The sequence below is a fragment of the Entelurus aequoreus genome, linkage group LG28 (genome assembly GCF_033978785.1).
Source record: "Entelurus aequoreus isolate RoL-2023_Sb linkage group LG28, RoL_Eaeq_v1.1, whole genome shotgun sequence".
Taxonomy (NCBI): Eukaryota; Metazoa; Chordata; class Actinopteri; order Syngnathiformes; family Syngnathidae; genus Entelurus; species Entelurus aequoreus.
Genome location: NC_084758.1, coordinates 10856554 through 10876579, shown reverse-complemented (window position 1 = coordinate 10876579; position 20026 = coordinate 10856554).

The following is a 20026-nucleotide window of genomic DNA, read 5'->3' as shown; positions in this document are numbered from 1 at the left end:
ATAATGAAGGCAACACATGATGTAAGTATCTATATTAACCTACTATCAAAATGACTTTAAAAGTCTTATATAAGTGTTATAATGAAGACAACACATGATGTAAGTGTCTATTTTAGCTATATTAGCCTACTATCAACATGACTTTAAAAGTCCTATATAAGTGTTATAATGAAGGCAACACATGATGTAAGTGTCTATATTAGCTATATTAGCCTACTATCAACATGACTTTAAAAGTCTTATATAAGTGTTATAATGAAGACAACACATGATGTAAGTGTCTATATTATCTATATCAGCCTACTATCAAAATTACTTTACAAGTCTTATATACGTGTTATAATGAAGGCAACACATGATGTAAGTGTCTATATTAGCTATATTAGCCTACTATCAAAATGACTTTAAAAGTCTTATATAAGTGTTATAATGAAGGCAACACATGATGTAAGTGTCTATAATAGCTATATTAGCCTACTATCAAAATTACTTTAAAAGTCTTATATAAGTGTTATAATGAAGGCAACACATGATGTAAGTGTCTATATTAGTTATATTAGCCTACTATCAAAATGACTTTAAAAGTCTTATATAAGTGTTATAATGAAGGCAACACATGATGTAAGTGTCTATATTAGTTATATTAGCTTACTATCAAAATGACTTCAAAAGTCTTATATAAGTGTTATAATGAAGACAACACATGATGTAAGTATCTATATTAGCCTACTATCAAAATTACTTTAAAAGTCTTATATAAGTGTTATAATGAAGACAACACATGATGTAAGTGTCTATTTTAGCTATATTAGCTTACTATCAAAATGACTTCAAAAGTCTTATATAAGTGTTATAATGAAGGCAACACATGATGTAAGTATCTATATTAGCCTACTATCAAAATTACTTTAAAAGTCTTATATAAGTGTTATAATGAAGACAACACATGATGTAAGTGTCTATATTAGCTATATTAGCCTACTATCAAAAAGACTTTAAAAGTCTTATATAAGTGTTATAATGAAGGCAACACATGATGTAAGTGTCTATATTAGCCTACTATCAAAATGACTTTAAAAGTCTTATATAAGTGTTATAATGAAGACAACACATGATGTAAGTGTCTATATTAGTTATATTAGCCTACTATCAACATGACTTTAAAAGTCTTATATAAGTGTTATAATGAAGACAACACATGATGTAAGTGTCTATATTAGCTATATTAGCCCACTATCAAAATTACTTTAAAAGTCTTATATAAGTGTTATAATGAAGACAACACATGCTTAAGTATATATATTAGCCTATTATCAAAATTACTTTAAAAATCTTATATAAGTGTTATAATGAAGACAACAAATGATGTAAGTGTCTATATTATCTAAATCAGCCTACTATCAACATTACTTTACAAGTCTTATATAAGTGTTATAATGAAGACAACACATGATGTAAGTGTCTATATTAGTTATATTAGCCTACTATCAACATGACTTTAAAAATCTTATATAAGTGTTATAATGAAGACAACACATGATGTAAGTGTCTATATTAGCTATATTAGCCTACTATCAACATGACTTTAAAAGTCTTATATAAGTGTTATAATGAAGGCAACACATGATGTAAGTGTCTATATTAGTTATATTAGCCTACTATCAAAATGACTTCAAAAGTCTTATATGAGTGTTATAATGAAGACAACACATGATGTAAGTGTCTATATTAGCCTACTATCAAAATTACTTTACAAGTCTTATATAAGTGTTATAATGAAGGCAACACATGATGTAAGTGTCTATATTAGCTATATTAGCCTACTATCAAAATGACTTCAAAAGTCTTATATAAGTGTTATAATGAAGACAACACATGATGTAAGTGTCTATATTAGCTATATTAGCCTACTATCAACATGACTTTAAAAATCTTATATAAGTGTTATAATGAAGACAACACATGATGTAAGTGTCTATATTAGCTATATTAGCCTACTATCAAAATGACTTCAAAAGTCTTATATAAGTGTTATAATGAAGACAACACATGATGTAAGTGTAAGTAAACTGCGACCCCCCCGTTATGACAATTTTGAAGAAACTATAATTTAAACATGTTTTCAGTTATTTCACCTTTCCTTGTGTAAGTACATAACTCCACATGTGTTCATTCATAGTTTTGATGTGACTAACCACAATGTAAATAGTCATGAAAATAAAGAACCCGCATTGAATGAGGAGAAGGTGTCCTGTACTGTACATGTAAGAGCTGCATTATAGAGGTGTTAACAAGGTCGGCTGATTGCAAATGGAAAATGATACCTGGAGGGCAGCGTTAATGAAAGTGTGTTCCAATGAGCGGAGCCAATGAAAAAGCAGCAATTTTAAGAATAGAAAAACAAAGTGTGCCGGTGGCAGCCACTCAAACAGTAAATCCGGAGACGGCGGCCAAGAACAAAACCCACGCAGGCGAAGAGGATTAAGATTAACGACGTTGGCATCAACCGAGACGTTTTTCACGATTGGAGTCTTTGACATTTGTGAGGAGTTTGGTGTAAATATATGTTGTGTCTCTGGTGAATCTTAAAATGTCTTTAGCTACAGGTGTGCAAACTTTCTTCCAGCAAGGGCAGAGTACAAAACCTAAAATCAATCCAACGTCAGTCAATGTATGCTAAGCCAGTGATTTTCAAACTGTGGCACACCAGCGCCATCTCATGGTAGGCCAAAATATGTACTATATATCATTGTTGATGTTTGTACAGTGTGTGTAAAAATATGAAATACAACCTCTGCCTTGTTTGTAATGACTACTTAGGCCTACTACGCTGCTGTATTTTAATATTGATTAGTATGGTGTTACTTGTCGAGCCGAGGTTTTTCTGAGGTATACTTGGTGGGAAAGGTTTGAGAACCACTGTGCTAAACTAAAAAAAATAAAATACAATGAAAAATAAATAAATATGTGTCACAGTCTCTGTCTGTTTGTCTCTGTGTGTGTCTTTGGGAGAGTGGGCGTGTTTTGGGCGTTGGCTTGGCTCCAGCTCTCAGCCTGGCACAGCTGATCCCAGCACTCTAATCACTCACCTGCCTGCCATCAACTCGTCACCTGCAGCCTTCAAATGTTTGGACTTCTCTCGGCGCGATCGCCAGATCGTTTCACCTTCTACATGTGGTACCGCTTCTCGCCCGTTTGTTCTAGAAGTCTAGCACTTTTGATAATCTTGCGAATCTGCCATTTTTGTGTTTTTTGGCTCCTCATTCTACCCCTGTTTTTTCCTCAGCCTTCAGTTCCCTACCTGCCGTGTGTGCCTGCCTCAGCCTGCTAGCCTCAACCTGCTAGCCTCAACCTGCTAGCCTCAACCTGCTAGCCTCAGCCTGCTAGCCTCAGCCTGCTAGCCTCAGCCTGCCAGCCTCAGTGTGCTCTCCTGGACTGCAAAGCCAAAGACTACGAGCTCCCTCCTTTCCCTCTGGTTTTATTAATAATAACCCTTGAACTTTAATCCTGCTTGTCTTTTCTGCATTTGGGTCCACCAGTTTTACCAATCGTGACAGGACGATCTGGCCTTTTTCAATGGACCCAGAAGATTTTGACCGTGTGAGAGAGGCCCTTGCCAATCAAGGACAGCGTTTGGGAAACCATGACCAACTACTACAGACACTTATTGACCAGATGTCACGCGTTTCCACCCAGCTCACCACTCTCATCAATCAACAAGCTCAACCACAACCCGAACCACCTGCACCACCTGCACCCCCTGCTGTTCCTGCTGCAGAGCCACACATCCCCCCGCCTGATAAGTACTCTAGCAATCCTAGCACTTATCGTGAATTTTTAACTCAGATCCAGCTTGCTTTTGATGCTCAGCCCTCTCGCTTTGGCTGTGAGGCAGCCAAAATCGCTTATGTAGCCAACCTGCTACACGGGCCCCCTTTGAGTTATTTCAATGCCCTTCATGAGCAAGGATCCCCCGCAGTACAGTCCTTTGCTGCACTATCTGCAGAACTGAAGCGGGTCTACGACCACCTCATACGATGGCAGCAAGCAGGTCAGCAGTTGTTGCGACTTTGTCAAGGGAAAAGCTCAGTAAGAGAATTTGCCTGTGAATTCCGGTCCCTAGCTGTGGAGTCCGGCTGGAATGACAAGGCCCTTCTCACTGCTTTCCAGAATGGGCTTAGTCGGGTCATTGGAAGGGAGATTGCTCTGAGGAATGAGCAGCTGTCCCTAGACGAAGCTATTACTGCAGCTATCAACATCTCTGACCAGATGGCCCAGTGGCAAGCTGACCCCGTGCCTTGCAGGTCATCGGAACCCCCCAGCTTTAGACCCAGGCCGGCCGGGCCCAACTTTCCAATGTGCACAGCCTCAACCTCCAGTTCCCCTGTTGAGGAGCCCATGCAGGTGGGCCGGGCTCACCTTACACCTGAAGAGCGCCTCCGCAGAAGGAGGGCAGGGGTGTGTCTCTATTGTGGTCAACCTGGCCATTTCCTTGCCACCTGTTCTATGCGGCCAAAAGAGTAGGCTCACCAGTAACAGTGGGGGTTCTGGTGAGCCAAGCTGTCTCCTCCCCTAAGTCCCTATGCCGAATGCAGTTTTCTGCTACTCTCCGTTGGTAATCCCAGTCCTTGTCTCTCCTTGCTCTGGTGGACTCGGGGGCGGATGATAATTTTTTGGACGCTGATGTTGCTTCCCGAGTGGGCATTACCATAGAGCCACTTCCCTCACCCTTGCAAGCCAATTCCCTGACTGGTCGACTCCTTGCCCGTGTCACTCACCGATCAGAACCTGTGCACCTCCTTGTCTCCGGTAATCATCTTGAACAAATCCAATTCCACATAATCTCTTCTCCTCATGCTCCTGTAGTCCTTGGTCAGCCCTGGTTAAGACTTCACAATCCTCACATTGACTGGGCTGCAGCCAAAGTGGTGAGTTGGAGCTCCTACTGTCTCTCCACCTGCCTGCGGTCTGCCCGCTCCCCTGCTGAGGACACAGTCTCTCCAGTTGTCATAGAGCCCCCAGATCTGTCCAAGGTTCCCTCTGTCTACCATGACTTAGAAGAGGCCTTCAGCAAGCAACACGCACTGTCCCTCCCTCCGCACCGCCCTTATGACTGTGCCATTGACCTGCTTTCAGGAGCTCCCCTGCCTTCTAGTCGGTTATACAACCTGTCCCGCCCTGAGAGAGAGGCGATGGAAAAGTACATCCATGACTCAATGGCTGCAGGCATTATGCGACCTTCATCTTCCCCACTCGGTGCAGGTTTTTTCTTCGTGGGTAAGAAAGATGGCACTCTACGTCCCTGTATAGATTTTCGAGGGTTGAATAACATCACCATTAAAAACAAATACCCACTGCCTTTGCTGGCATCTGCCTTTGAACCCCTCCAAGGAGCGACTGTGTTTTCCAAGTTAGACCTTCGCAATGCTTACCATTTGATTCGAATCCGAGCTGGTGACGAATGGAAAACAGCCTTTAAGACTCCCCTTGGTCATTTCGAATACTTGGTTATGCCCTTTGGCTTGACTAACCCAGCAGTTTTTCAAGCTCTTGTGAACGATGTCCTCCGAGACCTGATTAACCGCTCCGTCTTTGTGTACCTGGATGATATCCTGATTTTCTCCCGCAACCCGGAGGAACATGTGGTTCATGTCAGACAAGTGCTCCAGCGCCTTCTTGAGAACAAGCTCTAAATTAAAGCAGAAAAATGTGAGTTCCATGTTCAGTCCACAAGGTTCCTCGGGTTCATCTTTGAGAGTGGTCAGGTGAAGGCAGACCCCGAAAAGGTGCGAGCTGTGGTGGACTGGCCTCAACCAACCTCAGTTAAACGTCTCCAGGGCTTTCTTGGCTTTGCAAACTTTTATCGCCGGTTCATCCGGAACTACAGTCAAGTGGTCGCACCCCTCACAAGACTCACATCTCCGTCTGTCCCATTCACTTGGACAGCAGAGGCTGACGCTGCTTTCAAGGAGCTTAAGAGACGTTTTACCACAGCCCCTGTCCTGATTCATCCTGACTCCTCACACCAGTTCATCTTGGAAGTTGATGCCTCAGAGTCTGGAGTGGGGGCTGTACTATCCCAGCGTTCTGCCAAGGACCAGAAGCTCCATCCTTGCGCGTTCTTCTCATATCGGCTAGAACCTGCTGAGCGCAATTATGATGTAGGCAACAGGGAGCTGCTGGCTGTCAAACTCGCTCTGGAGGAATGGAGGCACTGGCTTGAGGGAGCAGAACACCCATTCATCATCTGGACAGACCATAAAAACCTGACCTACATTCAGTCTGCCAAGCGCCTCAATTCCCGCCAGGCCCGGTGGGCTTTGTTTTTTGGTCGATTCCGCTTCACACTGACCTACCGTCCAGGATCCCGCAACGTCAAGCCGGATGCCCTGTCACGTCAGTTCATTTCGGAGGGTCCCACCAGTCCTGAGCCTATCCTTCCGGCGTCTTGTGTGGTGGCCGCAGTGACTTGGGAAATTGAGTCGGTGGTCCGAAGGGCTCAGCAAGACCAACCAGACCCGGGTAAAAGTCCTGATAACCGCCTTTTTGTGCCTGACTCTGTACGTTCACAGGTTCTTCTGTGGGCACACACTTCCTTGTTTGCCTGCCACCCAGGAGTTGGCCGCACCATGACTCTCCTCAAGCGACACTTTTGGTGGCCTACCATGGATGCTGATACCCGTGCCTTTGTGTCTGCCTGTACTGTGTGTGCCCGTGGAAAATCCTCTAATCGACCACCTGCTGGCCTACTCCATCCCTTACCAGTCCCAAGCTGCCCCTGGTCTCATATATCACTGGACTTTGTCACTGGCCTCCCGCCTTCTCAGGGAAATTCTGTTATCCTCACTATAGTGGACAGATTTTCCAAATCAGTGCATTTTGTGGCTCTACCCAAACTCCCCACGTCCCTGGAAACAGCCAACCTCATGGTCCAGCATGTGTTCCGTCTTCATGGAATTCCTTCAGATGTGGTCTCGGATAGAGGGCCTCAGTTTATTTCGGAGGTTTGGAAGGCTTTCTGTAGGGCCATTGGAGCCACTGTGAGTCTGACTTCGGGTTATCACCCTCAGTCTAATGGGCAAACGGAACGGGCAAATCAAGACCTAGAAGCGGCCCTCCGATGTGTCGTTGCCAAGAACCCCTCCTCCTGGAGCACCCACCTGGTATGGATTGAGTATGCCCACAACTCATTACCCTGTGCGGCCACAGGAGTGTCACCATTTGAGGTATCTTTAGGTTACCTACCCCCGTTGTTTCCTGCTGAGGAGGATGACATCTCTGTACCTTCAGTTCAGGCTCAGATGTGGCGTTGCCGCAAGGTGTGGAAAGATGCTCGTGCTGCCCTCCTCAGCTCTGTGGACCGAAATCGTCGATATGCGGACCTACACCGAAGGCCGGCACCTGTATACCAGCCAGGTCAGCAGGTGTGGCTTTCCTCTAGAGACCTTCCCCTCAAAGTGGACTCAAAGAAACTTACACCCCGGTATGTTGGCCCTTATGAAATCATTTCCATCATCAATCCAACAGCAGTTAAACTCAAATTACCTGCACGCTGGAGGATCAATCCCACTTTCCATGTCTCCCAACTGAAGCCTGTTTCGACCAGCCCACTATCTCCCCCTGATACACCTCCCCCACCCCCCCGTGTCATCGACGACCACCCAGCCTACACGGTCCGGCGGCTGCTGGATGTGCGCCGTCGGGGTAGAGGTCTGCAGTACCTGGTGGACTGGGAGGGGTATGGACCTGAGGAGCATTGCTGGGTGCCACGCAGCTTCATCCTGGACCCTTCCCTCATCTTGGCCTTTCACCGCAGTCACCCGGGCAAGCCTGGGGGATCGCCTGGAGGCGTTCCTTGAGGGGGGGGGGGGGGGGGCACTGTCACAGTCTCTGTCTGTTTGTCTCTGCGTGTGTCTTTGGGAGAGTGGGCGTGTTTTGGGCGTTGGCTTGGCTCCAGCTCTCAGCCTGGCACAGCTGATCCCAGCACTCTAATCACTCACCTGCCTGCCATCAACTCATCACCTGCAGCCTTCAAATGTTTGGACTTCTCTCGGCGCGATCGCCAGATCGTTTCACCTTCTACATGTGGTAACGCTTCTCGCCCGTTTGTTCTAGAAGTCTAGCACTTTTGATAATCTTGCGAATCTGCCATTTTTGTGTTTTTTGGCTCCTCATTCTACCCCTGTTTTTTCCTCTGCCTTCAGTTCCCTACCTGCCGTGTGTGCCTGCCTCAGCCTGCTAGCCTCAGCCTGCTAGCCTCAGCCCGCTAGCCTCAACCTGCTAGCTTCAACCTGCTAGCCTCAGCCTGCTAGCCTCAGCCTGCTAGCCTCAGCCTGCTAGCCTCAGTGTGCTCTCCTGGACTGCAAAGCCAAAGACTATGAGCTCCCTCCTTTCCCTCTGGTTTTATTAATAATAACCCTTGAACTTTAATCCTGCTTGTCTTTTCTGCATTTGGGTCCACCAGTTTTACCAATCGTGACAATATGCATAAATAATCCAATTACAATTGAATCATAGCCCCTGAATCGTAATTGAATTGTGAGCTGCCCAACGATGCCCACCTGTACTTTTTAGTACTGAAAACACTGAGTTGTTCATAAACGGGTTGTTGACATCAATGGGACTGACTTGACCAGGTTCCACTATCATTTTGTTGCCTCTGCCAGGAGTTTGTGGATGGATGGGCTCTGTTTGCAACATAACTCAAAAAGTTATAAGCAAATTTGTATTTAACTATCAGGAAATGGATAAGAAAGAAATTATTCGATTCGGATCATTTGTACTATGTTACCTTGCATTTATGATCCTCCACCCACAGGAACAAAGACAAGTCTAACAGGATTATTGACTCAAATTATTTCATTCATTTTGAACTTATTAGAGGATTTTCATTAAACTTTCAGGAAATGTCAGAAATGGGATAGGAAACAAATGATTCAATTTCGGATCTGATCCGGATCATTTGTGAAACGTTAACTTACATTTGTTTACGAACTGGGCAAATATTTAGACTCGGGGGCCACATTGAGAGAAAACAATGTGTCTGGGGGGCCAATGTGTAATGTGTGTATAAATGATTTGTAGACAATTAGCTGTACAAATCTGCTGTACAGTATGTATGGTTTGGGTCCCTTTTTTTCAGGAACATTAATACCAAAAGTCACAATGTTAGAGTTCTTAACATTTTTATGGCAGACCACCTCAAAAAAAACAAATGGAATTGTACATTTTTCTGAATGGGACACCCAAAATGTACATGAAAATAAAGAAAGTGGGATTTACAATATTAACTATGAACAATAAAACACTGAATATTAACAACATATGAACTTCATTTACTTCTCAGACCAAGCAAAACACAACAAAAATGTAATAAACAGCAAAATATGAATGCAGAGTGTAATAAACACCCTAATATGATATATTATCACGTAAAAAGTCCCTTTTTTCCCAGGAACACGGATACCAAAAGTCACAATGTCCCTGTGGAAGGGGCGTGGCCCGCGCGTCTCCTGCGGACAGGGCGTGTGCAGGAGCCGGCTATGAAGCAGCTGACAGGTGAGTGGATATCCCAGCTGGAACGGGTTATCTAATCACCTGTCTCCTTTATTAGCAGGGCCCGAGACCACAAGGGGGGGGGGGGGGGGAGAGAGGAGACACACTGAGAGGAGAGACGCTGAGAGACGCTGAGAGACAATGGGAGAGAGAAAACCCTAAACCCGACAAAGGGAAAATAAAAAGATTAATTGACTCTGACCCTGAAGCCTGATCCTTCCCGTCCCCAACAAACCCTGACGCACAGAAGCGTTACATTGGCGCCCAACGGCAAGTGACGGAAGGAAGAGATGTCGGAGCACAACACCCTGACCGCGCTGGGCCAGGTCCTGGCGGACGTGGCAGCAACTAACCACCAGTAATTGGACGCGTCCGCCAACAAATGTCCCAACAAGGGCAAATCCTGCAGGCGATGGCCACCACCAGGCCCTGCGGCCTCCATGCAGCGGATGGCGGAGGCCGAAGTCCCGCAGGCCTTCCTCTACGTTTTCGAGGCCACGGCGACGTCATGTGGGTGGCCTGAAGAGGAGTGGGGGGTGCGGCTGCTGCCGCTGCTCGCAGGAGAGGCGCAGCGGGCAGCGCTGAGCCTACCAGCGGGCTCCTGGGTGCAGTTCCTGGACCTGAGGAGGGCCATTATGGACCGAGTCAGCAGCACGGCGGAGGACCACCAACGTCACTTCCCAGCGCTGAGGCTGGGCCCGAAGGACCGCCTGTTTGCACTTGGTGTGCTGCCTGCCCGGACTGCCAGCTGGTGAACCCGGCGGCCACCCCCAAGGCGCCCTTGCGCCCATTTCCGTTCATGCAGGTCCCCTTCGAGAGAATTGGGATGGACCTCATCGGACTATTCCACCCGAGCACACGGGGATATCGTTTTGCGCTAATCCTGGTGGATTACGCAAGGCGCTATCCCGAAGCAGTGCCACTGCGCTCCATTTCTGCAAAGAGAGTCGCGCAGGCTCTGTTTCAGGTCATCTCCTGAGTTGGAATCCCAAAAGAGATTCTGACTGAAACAGGGCACATCCTTTATGTCACGCACGATAAAGGAACTATACGGTTTATTGGGTTTTAAAGCGATCCGCACCAGCGTATACCACCCCCAAACTGACGGGTTGGTGGAGCGGCTAAATAAGACGCTGAAAACCATGATCCGTAACTTTACGCACGAGGACAAACCAAATTGGGATCAATGGCTGGATCCCCTAATGTTTGCAATGCGGGAGGTACCTCAGGCCTCCACAGGCTTTGCGCCTTTTGAGCTATAATACGGCAGGAAGCCGCGCGGGGTTTTGGACAGGATTAAGGAAAGCTGGGAGGAGGGTCCAAGCTCCAGCAAAAATGAAATTCAGTATGTCATGGACATGCGAGCAAAACTCCACACGGTGGGGCACCTGTCACGCGAGAATTTGCTCCGTGCCCAGGAACGTCAGCAACGCACGTATAACAGGGGGACTCAGCTAAGGAAATTTTCACCGGGAGAAAAAGTGCTTGTATTACTTCCAAAATCCAGCTCGAAATTACTCGCCCGGTGGCAAGGACCCTTTGAGGTCACACAGCTAGTGGGTGATGTGGATTACGAGGTGCGACGCTCGGACCGGGGTGGAGACACTCAAATTTACCATATCAACCTACTGAAAGCATGGAAGGAGGCGGAGCCTGTTTCCACGGTAACGGTGGTTGAGGAGGAGGAGGAGTTCGCTCTGTTCTGCCCTCCCCACTCCTCTGTGACAATCTGCTCACGTTAGCGCAGAAAGCGGACGTTGCCAAGCTGCAGCGGCGCTTTTCTGATGTGTTCTCCCCTCGGCCCGGCCGCACGAACCTCATCCACCATCATATTGAGACCAGCCCGGGGCTTACGGTGCGGTCTTGGCCCTACAGGCTCCCCAAGCACAAACGCAAAGTGGTTCGGGAGGAATTAAAATCTATGCTGGAATTGAGGGTAATAGAAGAATCCCACAGTGCGTGGTGCAGCCCCATCGTTCTGGTAGGGAAGAAGGATGGGTCTGTGCGGTTCTGTGTGGAGTACCGCAAGGTGAACGAAATATCACGTTTTGACGCGTACCCAATGCCTCGGGTCAACGAGCTCCTGGATCGGCTGGGCACTGCTCGTTTTTTCACGACACTGGATTTAACCAAGGGTTACTGGCAGATTCCCTTGTCGCCAGAGTCCCGGGAAAAAAGAGCCTTTTCCACTCCGGAAGGTTTGTACCAATTTGTGACACTACCGTTTGGCTTGTTCGGTGCGCCCGCCATTTTCCAGCGCCTCATGGACCGGGTGCTGCGCCCTCACGCTGCATACACGGCTGCCTACCTGGAAGACGTCATCATCCAGAGTAGCGGGTGGGGGCGGTGCTCGAGTCCCTGAGGCAGGCGGGGCTCACCGCCAACCCGGCGAAGTGCGCAGTTGGCCGGAGGAAAGTACAGTATTTGGGATACCACTTGGGAGGAGGGCAGGTGCGCTCGCAGGTAGACAAAAATGCGGGGATCGCAGCCTGCCCAACCCCCAAGACGAAAAAAGAGGTGAGGCGGTTTTTGGGTCTGGCGGGCTACTACCGCAGGTTCATTCCCCGGTTTGCAGACCTGACTGACTGACCTCACCTGAAAGGGTGCTCCAGATCTGGTCCAGTGGACGGAGCAGTGCCAGCGGGTGTTTGAAAAGGTAAAAACAGCCCTCTGCTAGGAACCGGTACTGCACATGCCTAACTCTGCCATCCCCTTCTGTCTGCAGGCGGACGTGTCGGGCAGGGGACTGGGAGCGGTGCTGTCCCAACAGGTGGAGGGCGTTGACCGCCCCGTTCTATACATCAGCCGGAAGCTCTCGGACCAGGAGGCGAGGTACAGCACGGTGGAGAGGCAGTGCCTCGCCATCCGGTGGGCGGTCGGGGCCCTCCGGTACTACCTGTTGGGACGCTCCCACCGCATGAAGGATGCCAACGCGCGGATCACCCGGGGGTATCTCGCATTACAACCCTACAACTTCCGGGTGGTCCACTGACCGGGTACGCAGATGACTGTGGCCGACTTCCTCTTGCGCTTCTTTATGGTGGTCTAAAAAATTATACAAAACGTCCAGCGGGCCGATTTGAAAATCTTAACAGACTGCATGTGGCCCGCGGGCCGTATTTTGTCCAGTTCTGGTGTACGTCTACACCCACAGAGACAGTTGATGACACCATTTATTTCATTCATTTCAACCTTTGAACAGATTTTCATTAACGTTTCGGGAAAAGCCAGAAATGGGATAACAAACAAGAAACACTATCGGGATTCAGGATCTGGCAGAGGTCTGGGCTCTCTCTGCTTTGGCAGTGGGCCATAAGTGCCCCTGAGACCACACTCTGGACACCTTTTGCTTTTTACTCAACAAAACCCAAAATTAGAGACGACCGGCGGTCACAAAACGTTCCCGTCGTCCCTTCTTGCAGCCTCTGAGGCGCTCTGCAACCTTGAGACTCACCAAGTCATTTGGACTAAAATGCATTTTCATCTCATCAAGACACACAGATCTCATTTGCATGGCGCATTTCGTGGGAGAACAATCCCACAAAGCAATATTGCCTCGTGTGGCTAAATGAATTTGGAAGTGCCCGCACACATATTTATGTCTTTTATGTAGACTGCAATACAACTGCAGTGTAGCTGTTGTGTCTTTATGTACAAAACCCAACAACACTGAAGTAGTCACGTTGTGTAAATGGTAAATAAAAACAGAAAACAATGATTTGCAAATCCTTTTCAACTTATATTCAATTGAATAGACTGCAAATACAATATATTTCATGTTCACACTGAGAAACTTAATTATTTTTTTGCAAATAATCATCACCTTAAATTTAATGGCAGCAACACATTGCAAAAAAGTTGGCACAGGGACATTTTTACCACCGTGTTACATGGCCTTTCCTTTTAACAACACTTTTCCACTTTGCATCAGTCCATCTTAGATGAGCTCGGGCTCAGTGACGCCGGCGACATTTCTGGGTGTTGTTGATAAATGGCTGTGGCTTTGCATAGTAGAGTTTTAACTTGCACTTACAGATGTAGCGACCAACTGTAGTTACTGGCAGTGGGTTTCTGAAGTGTTCCTGAGCCCATGTGGTGATATCCTTTACACACTGATGTCACTTTTTGATACAGTACCGTCTGAGGGATCCAAGGTCCGTAATATCATGGCTTACGTGCTGTGATTTCTCCAGATTCTCTGAACCTTTTGACAATACTACGGAGCGTAGATGGTGAAATCCCTAAATTCCTTGCAATAGCTGGTTGAGAAATGTTGTTCTTAAACAATTAGCTCAAGCATTTGTTGACAAAGTGGTGACCCTCGCCCCGTCCTTGTTTGTGAATGACTGAGCATTTCATGGAAGCTGCTTTTATACCCAATCATGGCACCCACCTGTTCCCAATTAGCCTGTTCACCTGTGGGATGTCGGATGGTTCTTTTCCTCATTGTTCCGGAGGACACAGCGTCCACAGTTTCCAAAAACAATTTGAAATGTGGACTCGTCAGACCACAGAACACTTTTCCACTTTGCAGTAGTCCATCTTAGATGAGCTCGGGCTCAGCGACGCCGGTGACATTTCTGGGTGTTGTTGATAAACGGCTGTGGCTTTGCATAGTAGAGTTTTAACTTGCACTTAAGGTTGTAGCGACCAACTGTAGTTACTTACAGTGGTTTTTTGAAGTGTTCCTGAGCCCATGTGGTGATATCCTTTACACACTGATGTGGCTTTTGATGCCTGAGGGATCCAACGTCACGGGCATTCAATGTTGGTTTTCGGCCTTTCTCCAGATTTTCTGAACCTTTTGATGATATTACGGAGCGTAGATGGTGAAATCCCTAAATTCCTTGCAATAGCTGGTTGAGAAAGGGTTTTCTTAAACTGTTCAACAATTTGCTCAGGCATTTGTTGACAAAGTGGTGACCCTCGCCCCATCCTTGTTTGTGAATGACTGAGCATTTCTTGGAATCTACTTTTATACCCAATCATGGCACCCACCTGTTCCCAATTTGCCTGTTCACCTGTGGGATTGTTCCAAATAAGTGTTTGATGAGCAGTCCTCAACTTTATCAGTATTTATTGCCACCTTTCCCAACTTCTTTGCCACGTGTTGCTGGCATCAAATTCTAAAGTTAATGATTATTTGCAAAAAAAAAAAAAAAGTTTATCAGTTTTAACATCAAATATGTTGTCTTTGTAGCATATTCAACTGAATATGGGTTGAAAATGATTTGCAAATCATTGTATTCCGTTTATATTTACATCTAACACAATTTCCCAACTCATATGGAAGTCCATGTATATATATATATATACATGCACTTCTATAGGCGCTCCAATCGGGTCACAGTAATGAAGTTGCCACAAGCTGAGTAATTTATTGGACCGTTCCTGCACCATGTTGATGGTGGTTTGTCTCATTAAGCCGCAAAGTGTTTTCTTTTTTCCACTTTGGGCAGCAGGTAGTCATTTGCTGAAATTTGACATATCAGCTTCTGGTTATTGAGCTCATATTTCATTATTAGTGCCATTTTTAAAAAAAATCAGCTTATTTGCAAGTCAATATGCAAGCTGGTTTGTAGCCCTGTGAGGAAAATCTCATTCATATCTCAGCATTACAACATGATCCCAAAGAAAGGTGAGGGTCGGGGTGTGTTGGTGTAAACAAATAATGATGTGTCTTGCTTCATGTGTAAACAATAGATTTGAGCAAGTTCACTGGCAGTAGTGCAGGCCATTAAGATGCTGATGTGGCTCTGCAGCAGTCGTTAGCTTTAATGACTCCATTGATAAATTAGACCTTGCGGTGGAGTTTGTCCTCCTTATACCTGCGCCCATTGAATAAGATATAGGAGCAACATAAACCAATTAAAGCAATTTGTTTTTTTTTTCAGACAAAAATCAAGATTTACAAAAAAAAAAGTTCATGTGGATGGATGTTGTGGAGCAGCATGTATTTCCAGTGCTTGGCAACAACCAGCAGAGGGCGCCATTAATCAGGCTGCGCTAGTTTGGGAGTAAGTTTGCTGGATGAAACTAAGAAATGATTGTTTAGTGAATACATTCACTGGCTTGTGTGTAAGTAGAAAATAACATTATTGTGTGAATGCTCCAAAACATTCACACAATATGGTTTTATACACCAAATTCATCTATTTTATTCAACTTCTTCTTCTTCTCCAGATTTTGGCGCACTCTACCTTTCACATTTTTCACCCGATTCAAACCATTCCAACTTCAAACTCTTCAGCCTATTCGGGAATGACTAATTCCAAAAATTCCCAGATTTCCCAGAATTTTCCGGGACATTTTTCCCAGTCAAAATGAATTGGCCATTTTTCAAACGTCCACCATTTCCACATTTTTCAACCGATTCAAACCATTACACCTTCAACATATTCCACCATCCTGGACATTCAAACTATGATTTTTACATCCATCCATCCATCCATCCATCCATCCATCCATCCATCCATCCATCCATCCATCCATCCATCCATTTTCTTCCGCTTATCCGAGGTCGGGTCGCGGGGGCAGCAGCCTAAGCAGGGAAGCCCAGACTTTCCTCTCCCCAGCCACTTCGTCCAGCTCCTCCCGAGGGATCCCGAAGCGTTCCCAGGCCAGTCGGGAGACATAGTCTTCCCAACGTGTCCTGGGTCTTCCCCGTGGCCTCCTACCGGTTGGACGTGCCCTAAACACCTCCCAAGGGAGGCGTTCGGGTGGCATCCTGACCAGATGCCCAAACCACCTCATCTGGCTCCTCTCCATATGGAGGAGCAGTGGCTTTACTTTGAGCTTCTCACCCTATCTCTAAGGGGGAGCCCCGCCACCCGGCGGAGGAAACTCATTTCGGCCGCCTGTACCCGTGATCTTGTCCTTTCGGTCATAACCCAAAGCTCATGATGATAGGTGAGGATGGGAACGTAGATCGACCGGTAAATTGAGAGCCTTGCCTTCCGGCTCAGCTCCTTCTTCACCACAACGGATCGATACAGCGTCCACATTACTGAAGACGCCGCACCGAACCGCCTGTTGATCTCACGATCCACTTTTCCCTCACTCGTGAACAAGACTCCTAGGTACTTGAACTCCTCCACTTGGGGCAGGGTCTCCTCCCCAACATGGAGATGGCACTCCACCCTTTTCCAGGCGAGAACCATGGACTCTGACTTGGAGGTGCTGATTCCCATCCCAGTCGCTTCACACTCGGCTGCGAACCGATCCAGCGAGAGCTGAAGATCCTGGCCAGATGAAGCCATCAGGACCACATCATCTTCAAAAAGCAGAGACCTAATCCCGCAGCCACCAAACCGGACCCCCTCAACGCCCTGACTGCGCCTAGAAATTCTGTCCATAAAAGTTATGAACAGAATCGGTGACAAAGGGCAGCTTTGGCGGAGTCCAACCCTCACTGGAAACGTGTCCGACTTAACGCCGGCAATGCGGACCAAGCCCTGACACTGATCGTGCAGGGAGCGGACAGCCACAATCAGACAGTCCGATACCCCATACTCTCTGAGCACTCCCCACAGGACCTCCCGAGGGACACGGTCTAATGCAAACCCTCACAATGCGTTTGGGCTTGCCAGGTCTGTCCGGCATCCTCCCCCACCATCGCAGCCAACTCACCACCAGGTGGTGATCGGTAGAAAGCTCCGCCCCTCTCTTCACCCGAGTGTCCAAATTCTCAAAAATTCCAGAAAGTCCCAAAATTCCCTTTTTTTCCAAAACCTTTTTTGACCCTTTTTTTCTGGCGACTACTCCTTCCACATTGTTCAACCCACTTCAACCGTTCCACCATCAAAACATTCCTCTTAATCAGGACAAAAAAAACGAAGTGGTTTTTTTGAACCGGAAAAATTCCCGGTTTTCCCGAAATTCCAGGAATTCTGTAATGCAATTTCTCAATTCAACATGTTACCACTTCAACATTTCTTGACCGATTTGAAACATTCCAACACCAACCATTGGCAACAACTCATTCAGAACATTCAAGTTTTTTAGCATTTTCAAAAAATTTCCCGCTTTTCCCAAATTTTGGGGAAATTCCCATTGAAATCAATGGGACATTCTTCATTACACATTTTTCAACCCAATTCAACCGTTCCACCGTCAAAACATTCCTCTTAATCAGGACAAAAAAACCAAAGTGGTTTTTTGAACCGGAAAAATTCCCGGTTTTCCCAAAATTCCAATAATTCCGTAATACCATTTATCAATTCAACATGTTACTACTTCAACATTTCTCGACCCATTTAAAAAATTCCAACACCAACCATTTCAACTAATTCAGAACATTCAAGTTTTTTACCATTTTCAAAAAAATTCCCGCTTTTCCCGAAATTCCCAATCTTTGGGGAAATTCCCATTTTTCAACCCACTTCAAGCGTTCCACCGTCCAAACATTCCTCTTAATCAGGACAAAAAAACAAAGTGTTTTTTTGAACCGGAACAATTCCCGGTTTTCCCGAAATTCCAGGAATTCCGTAATACCATTTCTCAATTAAAAATGTTACTACTTCAACATTTCTTGACCGATTTGAAAAATTCGAACACCAACTATTGGCAACAACTCATTCAGAACATTCAAGTTTTTCACCATTTTCAAAACATTTGGGGAAATTCCCAAATTTTTGGGAAATTCTCATTGAAATCAATGGGACATTCTTCATTCCACATTTTTCAACCCACTTCAACCGTTCCACCGTCAAAACATTCCTCTTAATCAGGACAAAAAAAAAGAAGTGATTTTTTTTAACCGGAAAAATTCCCGGTTTTCCCCAAATTCCAGGAATTCCGTAATACCATTTCACAATTCAACATGTTACTACTTCAACATTTCTTGACCGATTTGAAAAATTCCAACACCAACGATTTAAACTCATTGAGAACATTCAAGTTGTTTACCATTTTCAAAAAAATTCCCACTTTTCCCGAAATTCCTATTGAAATCAATGGGACATTCTTCAAAGTTCCACAATTCCAGCATTTTTCAACCAATTCAAACCATTCCACCTTCAACATATTCCACCATCCTGGACATTCAAAGTATAATTTTTCAAAATTCCCAAAAATTCCAGAAAGTCCCAGAATTCCCTTTTTTTCCCAAAACCTTTTTTGACCCTTTTTTTTCTGGCGACTACTCCTTCCACATTTTTCAACCCACTGCAACCGTTCCACCGTCAAAACATTCCTCTTAATCAGGACGGGAAAAAAAAGTGTTTATTTGAACCGGAACAATTCCCGGTTTTCCCCAAATTCCAGGAATTCCGTAATACCATTTCTCAATTAAAAATGTTACTACTTCAACATTTTTTGACCGATTTGAAAAATTCCAACACCAACCATTGGCAACAACTCATTCAAAACATTCAAGTTTTTTACCATTTTCAAAAAATGTCCCGCTTTTCCCGAAATTCCCAAGTTTTGGGGAAATTCCCATTGAAATCAATGGGACATTCTTCATTCCACATTTTTCAACCCAATTCAACCGTTCCACCATCAAAAAATTCCTCTTAATCAGGACAAAAAAAAAAAAGTGGTTTTTTGAACCGGAAAAATTCCCGGTTTTCCCAAAATTCCAATAATTCCGTAATACCATTTCTCAATTCAACATGTTACTACTTCAACATTTCTCGACCCATTTCAAAAATTCCAACACCAACCATTTCAACTCATTTGGAACATTCAAGTTTTTTACCATTTTCAAAAAAATTTCCGCTTTTCCCGTAATTCCCACATTTTTGGGAAATTCCCATTGAAATCAATGGGACATTTTTCAAAGTTCCACAATTCCCACATTTTTCATCCGATTCAAAATGTTCCAACTTAAAATATTCAGCCTCTTCAGGAATTGTGTGCTCTACTTCAACAATTCTAAAAAAAATTCACAAATTTCCCATAATTCCTATTTTTTATTTATTTTCCCCATTCAAAATGAATTGTCTTGATTGATTGATTGAAACTTTTATTAGTAGATTACACAGTACAGTACATATTCCGTACAATTGACCACTAATTGGTAACACCCCAATACGTTTTTCAACTTGTTGAAGTCGGGGTCCACGTTAATCAATTCATGGTACATGGTCCATTTTTCAAACTTCCACAATTCCCACATTCTTCAACCCATTCAAAGCATTCCACCTTCAACACATTCAACTCATCCTAAACATTCAAACGACCATGTTTCTACGTTCAACACATTTCCAGGAATTCCTGTTTTTTTTCCAACCCTATTTCCAAAATTTTTCGTTTGACCAATCCTTTTCCTTTTTTCATCCCATTTCAACTGTTCCACCGTCAATTTTTTTTTGTTGGTTTAGGGACGAGAAGCATTCCCGGTTTCCCCAAAATTCCAAGAATTCCATAATACCATTTTTCAATTAGAAAACATACTACTTCAACATTTCTTGACCGATTTAAACAATTCCAACACCAACCGATTCAGCTCATTCAGGACATGCATGCT